Below are 6905 nucleotides of genomic sequence, written 5' to 3'. Positions count from 1 at the left end.
AAGTGTTACTCATAATTTAAAATTCTGAAAATTCTGTAAATTTTACTTATTATCTTTTTTAATAAAAACTTTATTTTTAAATCAGTTAGAAAATAATTAGTATCTAATATTATCATCAATGTTTTTAATGTATTTGTTATTCAAAAATATGTCATAACTATCTAAAATAAATTCATTGAAGATTATGAATTGAAGAATGCAATGAACCTTATAAAAAATTTTTATATTAATTTATTTAGTGTTTACAGGGTGGTCACATTGCAGTGAAAAATCAGGGAGTTATAATTTTAAAAAAAGTCAAGAAAAATTAATTAATTAGATTTTCAGGTACCCAAATGTCCAATATTTTCGTTAAAGTAGTCTTGCAATAATTTTTCTTAAATTGGTCTCATAATAATTATGAAATAAAAAAAAGGTTATTTTTAAATCTAGTAGAGAGTGTAAGACCTATCAACTTTTTATTGTATCAATTAAGGGTGAGATTAGTTAAAGTTGGCCGAGATAGCCTCATTGGCAGAACGTGGGATTCACGTGCGTGAGAACAGGAGTTTGAATCTAGCCAGCCGAAGACTCACTGTGTAGTAAATGGTGACTGGTGTATATTAAATCTGTCTGGTCACAAAGTCCTCCATGTTCCCATAACAAATTATACCTCTAGGGGTACTGAATTGGGGATTGACCATTCTCTGGTTCAGGTTAAAAATAAGATCTCTGGATGAATGAATGGTTTCGTCCTATAAGCTGGTGTGACGTATGGGTGTGGCTGAAGTCTAATTCTCAGCTACAGATGGCGTCACTGGAAAGCAAAAACAATCGCACCTTTTGCCTTAATGGCCTACGACGACAACAGCATTAGTTAAAATTTGTACCTACAAAATGGTTGTGGTTTCTTTTACATGGTTATCCTGCATAATGTGGGCTCCTCTTATTTGATGTGCTTGTGCTTAACATAAAAGTTTTGTGACATATTTTATGGATGAGAATAAGGTATTGCTAAAAAATTAATAATGAAATTTATACTACCAGTTGCAGAAATTGATAAATTTTTATAAAATCAGTCAGGGAGTTTTTTTCCTGAGAGATTGTGGCCATATTAATCCATATTATACAATCAGTCTAAAAAATCAGAAAGTTTTTTCCCTATGTGATTGTGGCCATCCAGTGTTGGTCACAAACAGATAGCAATTTAAATTTATAGTTATTAGTGTATACATTATCGTGAAAGACCGAAATCAAGAGAATGTCAATTTTCACCAGTGAAAGTCAGCAGCTACATAGTCGCTTCAGTGAGTGTCCGAAATATTTGTTATATCCGAGGTGATATCCGTTTATTCGTTGATATAACATTTATTTGATATTTTAATATCTGCTAAGAATAGATTAGGAGAAACATCAGTGTTCAGAGTGCCAGTTAAATGCATACTGGGCAAGGGCACTGGTCCTTAAAAATACAATGGTACACCGGGCAAATGCATACCGGGCAGTGGCACATAACTAGACCTAGTATATATTTTGGACATTTAGCAAAGCGACTCTGATTGTCAACATTCACTGGCGGAAGTCAACAACCACCAATTTCAGTTATTTACGATAATATATATATTAAATGCTGTAGTTTTTAAGCATTTTTGTACTTTATTTGCCATTGCAAAAAATATATTAAGTTCCTTAAATGTAGAGTATTTCACATGTTATGCACTTATGTAGTAGTTAGCATGAAATTTCTATTTTATGGTATAATCTATTTGCCTTGACAGCTTTAAAATTATGACCTAGATTTATAGATATATTCACTAATTAAAAAGTTTTTTACTTTTGGAAGTTGATGAAATGAATTAATTTCAATTCTAATGTTCTGCGCAAAGTAGATAGATGACTATATGTGTATCAATCAGGATTCGTAATTTTTTTGATTTAAAAAAAAATTTGCAAAATAAATCAGATTTTTTTATATTTAAATTGGATTTTTTTTGATTTTTATTCAAATACACTGTAAGAACTTTGATTTATGATTAAAAAAACTTTATAAATGTTTAATCAAAATTAAATTAGTATTAAAACTACATTATAAGAATATTTTAGAAGCTCTAACTACCTAAAACAATTTTTCATTATAATACATAGCTTTGAATGCATAGCAACCATTTTGAAACAAATACATGATTGAAATTTAAAGACTAGATGAAATAGAGAATTTAAAGAATACTTAAACTATTAAAATAAAGTTTCAATTACCAAACCATAATTTTAATTTAAAATTGTGATTTCTTTTTTTTCCCCTTCTTTTTCTTGATTTTTAAAATGACAAAATAAATGTAACAGATTGTGTTTATAAATGTAGTCATTCATCAAAAAATAAATAAATATTTAATCTATATATTTTTGCATTAAAATATAAATTTTTAATCCTGTATCAAAATAGATAAGTTGAGCTAAAAAAAAAATTTAAAAATCTATGTACTCATTGAAATTTTTTTTCACAAAATTCCTTTGATGCCAAAGATAAACATATGTGAAAAAAAATACTTAAATGATTACTTTAATCTGTACTTTCAATCTCAAGCATCAAAAGATTTTTAAAAATGTAATTTCAAATGTGTTGGAATTTAACACATACCAAGAAAGAAAGTAATTTCATTAGCTAAAATTAATTAATGCAGCAAAATTAAATTTTAAAACTAATGCGGCAATTTTTTTAAAAAAATTTTAAAATTATTTAAAATAAATTTTTATAAGAAAAGAAATAATAAAAGTATCAATACTTTTATCAATACTTTTACAAAAGTAACTTTTTAAATCAATATATATATATATATATATATATATATATATATATATATATATATATATATATATATATATATATATATATATATATATATAAATGAGCTGATTTAAATCAACAAACCCTGGTACAAATATATAAAATTTTTTATGTAAATAAACTGAAAGATTGTTTAACAAGTTGTAAAATAAAGATGCCAAATTAAATTTGTATCACTTATAAAGAAATGTGCTGTATTTATATCTAGATATCAGTGTTGTTGTTGTTGAGTTTAAAATCTTTTTGGCACCTTAGTGATTGTAGTTGGTGTGACAGATCATGATACGGAAATATCCCAATTAATTTAATTAATTGCTTTCAAATTATTGATTCATCTACAGTTTAAGTAATTTACAATTTGTAACAGATTTTTTATTTATGTTATTTCTAGGGTTGGCAAGGTTTAGGACAGAATGGATTAATCCATGGTTTAAACCGTCTTGTCTTAAACTGTCCAAAACTCATTTACTCAAATTATGTCACAATTTTATCTGAACAGTATTTAAAAGGTAATGTAAACATAGAACTAATAACATATTGATAATTAAATCTACTAGAGAATATTTGTTTTTAAAAGTATAATGTTTTATTAATATTGTTTGACTCTTCAATTTAAGCATTAAACAAAGGAAGATTAATCAGTAATTAAGTTCAATTGGTCCTCTCATTCAATAGTACATACTGAAGTTTGACCTTGCCATACAGGTTAAACTATTAGGGACTAAGTGTTTGGTTAGTCATTAGCAGATTTATTTATCTATAGTGCTATTCAATAATACTTTTATTTCATTCACACTCGATTCTCTTAGCATAGTGGTGATACATGTGTCAGTAACTGAAACTGATGTTATACCCTTCAAAACTGTTCATACATTTTCAGTTATTTTGTATTTCCAATTTAAACTAATGCATTTATCTGTAAAGAAATTTTTTTTCAAATAGATGTCTTTTTTATCATCCTGCAATGCAGAAATTATAAAAAAATTTTAAAAGACATTGTGAAAAATAAAAGGTTAATTTTTAAACAAATTTAGTATTTTTTAAAAAAAAAATTTTTTTTTTTAATACTGCATTATTTATTCTTATGCAAAAACATTATTTATATTTATCAGTATTAAAAGCATATTTATATTTAAAGGATTAGGTAGTTCAGTTTTGTTGTTCAATGAATTGTGGAGCTTCAAAAATTACAAATCTTTTCTTATTATATTATTTTCCTTCAATAAGTTAAAATAAATTGTATAAAAAAATACCAAATATTTATTGATACAAGTAATTATTATGCGTACAATGGTTACACCTATAGAATTTTTACCTTTTACCAAAGTTCAACGTTTTGGACACTTTAAGACAGTAAAACCTACGTGTCCTGTCCAAAACCAGTTTAAGATGTTCAAAACCCCAACCCTGGTTATTTCATAACTGTATATTTTTATTGCAAAATATATTAAATATGAAAAATTGTCTTTCTGACTCATTGCTATTTTCAGTAATAAAGCTGCTATTGCATTTATAAATGGATAAACTAATAAAATTCAAGAATGCAAATCAATTTAATTGATAATTTATGCTTTAGCTATTTAATATTAAAATTCCAATTTACCTCTCTAAGAATTTGTGCCAACATTTTTATTTATTTATTGAAGAATAAAAGCTGATAGCAAATTTAGAATTAATTAACTTTTATTTTTGAAGTGATTCCCTTAAAAATTTGAATCTTTTTTTTTTTTCACTAAAAAATTTGATCTTTAAATGATATTGATCTTTAAATCATATTAAATTTTACCTGTTTGTGATGTTTAAAGTTTCCGAAAGCTGTATCTTTTCTGCAATGTTTAGATACATTTTTAATTTAGTTATTAAATAAAGTGTCTCAATATTATTACAAGTTAAATTCCAAGTGTAACAGAGGGGAAATCAAACAAGTATTTCATTCTAAAATATGTATTAAATATTTTAGAAAACAAAAAATTCTGCAAGAGCATACATACAGGTTAGGGTGCAATGTTTAATTAATTAGCATAAAATAATAAAAGAGCCTCATAATTAAATTGCAAGTTAATTAAAAATACTTGTAACAGAGGGGACAAATTAAATCTCTCATTTTTGACATGCACTGTTATTTATATTAAATTCCGTGATTTGGACCATCCTAAACATTATTTTTAATTTTTAAAATTATCACATTTCAAGGTCAAATAAATTATTATAAGACTTTTAAAATTGTAAACACATTTTTATTAAGTTTAACAGAGGGGACATCTTACAAATTCGACAAATAGTTAAACAGAAATATCACTGTCAAAAGTGACACTTGTTGTTTATTAAAGGTAGAGATGGCAGCACTGCTATAATATCTGACATGGGAACCCATGCTACATCTTTGTAGTTATATGTGAAAGTTTTTTCTTTTTCCTACCAGACAGTGCTAAAGAAAGAAACAATACACACATTGACTCTTTCTTTCAGTTATTTGGAGACAACAACCCTATTTTTTCCTTTAACACTTGCAAAACTACCTACTGCAACATCAAAAGAGAAGGAACCTGGCATTTCTGTAGATTTATTCATACAGGTATCTTCTCCTATTCTCAGGGCCCGACTTAGCCAAACTGCCCCCCCCCCTCTCTTTCACTATTTAAGTAATAAAGAACCGAACTATGGAGGTATTTAAATTTTTCACCTCATTATAGATATATAACACGAAAATTGACTCAAACCTAAAATTAGCTATAAATGTCCCCCCTCCCTCTAATGGTCAGACGAAATATCGTTCTGTCCATTTTATTGATTTTATGACATTTTTATGTCCATCATGCTGAATGCAGCTTTCTGATTGTTAACTTTGTCATATAGCTGGAAAAAATTCATATCTTTGCTGACAATAGGGTGGAATTCAGCTAAATTTTCTCAATTACGATAGCTCAATTAAGCCAATCAGATGACTGTATTTTTATAAACATATCACATTTTGCGACATGTTAAAAGGAAAAATTTTGATTGGCCAAATTTGTTCATCGTAATTGCTAGAATTTAGCTGAATTCCGTACTAGAAAACCATGGATTTAATTTTAATTAATATAGATTTTTTGTGTTCATATTATAGATTAATGAAGAAGCTAACATAAAACTGACGGATTTCGCACTGTACTGATATTTTGTTTAAAAAAAGTTCATTAAAGAAGGAAACCTATTATAAACCTTCTATTCGATTTGGGGGCCCCGGGGCAACTGCCCTATAAGCCCATGCCTTAGTCAGGCTCTGTCTATTCTATACATTTTTCTCCTTCGGTGGATACAGATGCATAAGAAATTACGTATAATTCCTTTGAACTCTTATGCAATAGATTCGTCGTATATTTGTTATACCTTTTATACTTAACATATGTTCTTCAAATGCAGTAACATCCTTTTCAATATCCTTTTTCGGACACTGGGCATCAACTGTAAATCATTTGGTAAAGGAGTCCATTTTCCTGCCATCATTCCTGTGCACATAACCCTCTTTACGGTACCTTTTACCCCATCAACTGAACCTTTCCCACGACTTATGGCAGCGAAGAAAAAAAATTTCAATAGATTTTTATGGATGAAAAAGTTTTTTTTTTTTTCTAATGGCAGAACTGAACTTTTATGTCCTTCACCTGGGAAGATGCCGGAAGTGTTGCTCATTTAACGTTACCTAGTGGGCACCTGTGAACCTAAGTCATGGAGGCGAGCAACATTACCCACGCTACACTGCCACAAATACCCGTTCATAAGGTGGGCCACATTCACACACAACAGAGGACAACACACAGAGAGAAACATCCATGCCCAGAGCGGGATTCGAACCCGCAGCCATTGGCTTCGCAGTCAGGCATGCTAACCGCTCAACCACTTGGCCTGCTGGATGAAAAAGTAATGTTGCAAAGTGTATACTTCTGTTTGAATTGGCATGATGGCCCGTCACTAGAAATGTCAATTTCTTCCAATGTAGACCATTTAAGTTTATCAAATAGGATTTCATTGAAAATGTGGATTGCATATTTGTCATGCTACATAATAGTTACTATGATATAACGTAAAATTTCTTTATTTT

The 6905-nt window shown here is 28.3% G+C and overlaps 1 protein-coding gene across 2 annotated transcripts in view; it reads left to right on the top strand.

Moving 5' to 3' along the window:
* The first annotated feature begins 2986 nt into the window (after window positions 1-2986).
* Window positions 2987-6905, top strand: part of LOC147809897 (uncharacterized) — a 31269-nt gene continuing 27350 nt past the window's right edge. The window contains exon 1 of one of the 2 annotated variants that reach the window (XM_087164591.1): window positions 2987-3333. The gene's annotated coding sequence lies outside the window, so the exon portion shown is untranslated. The remainder of the gene's footprint in view (window positions 3334-6905) is intronic. The other variant, XM_087164592.1, reaches the window with a different exon arrangement.

This window comes from Parasteatoda tepidariorum, chromosome 5, assembly GCF_982258835.1.
Source record: "Parasteatoda tepidariorum strain Cologne lab strain chromosome 5, Ptep-v5.0, whole genome shotgun sequence".
In the NCBI taxonomy this organism is placed as follows: Eukaryota; Metazoa; Arthropoda; class Arachnida; order Araneae; family Theridiidae; genus Parasteatoda; species Parasteatoda tepidariorum.
This window is presented reverse-complemented; position numbering and strand designations above follow the sequence as displayed.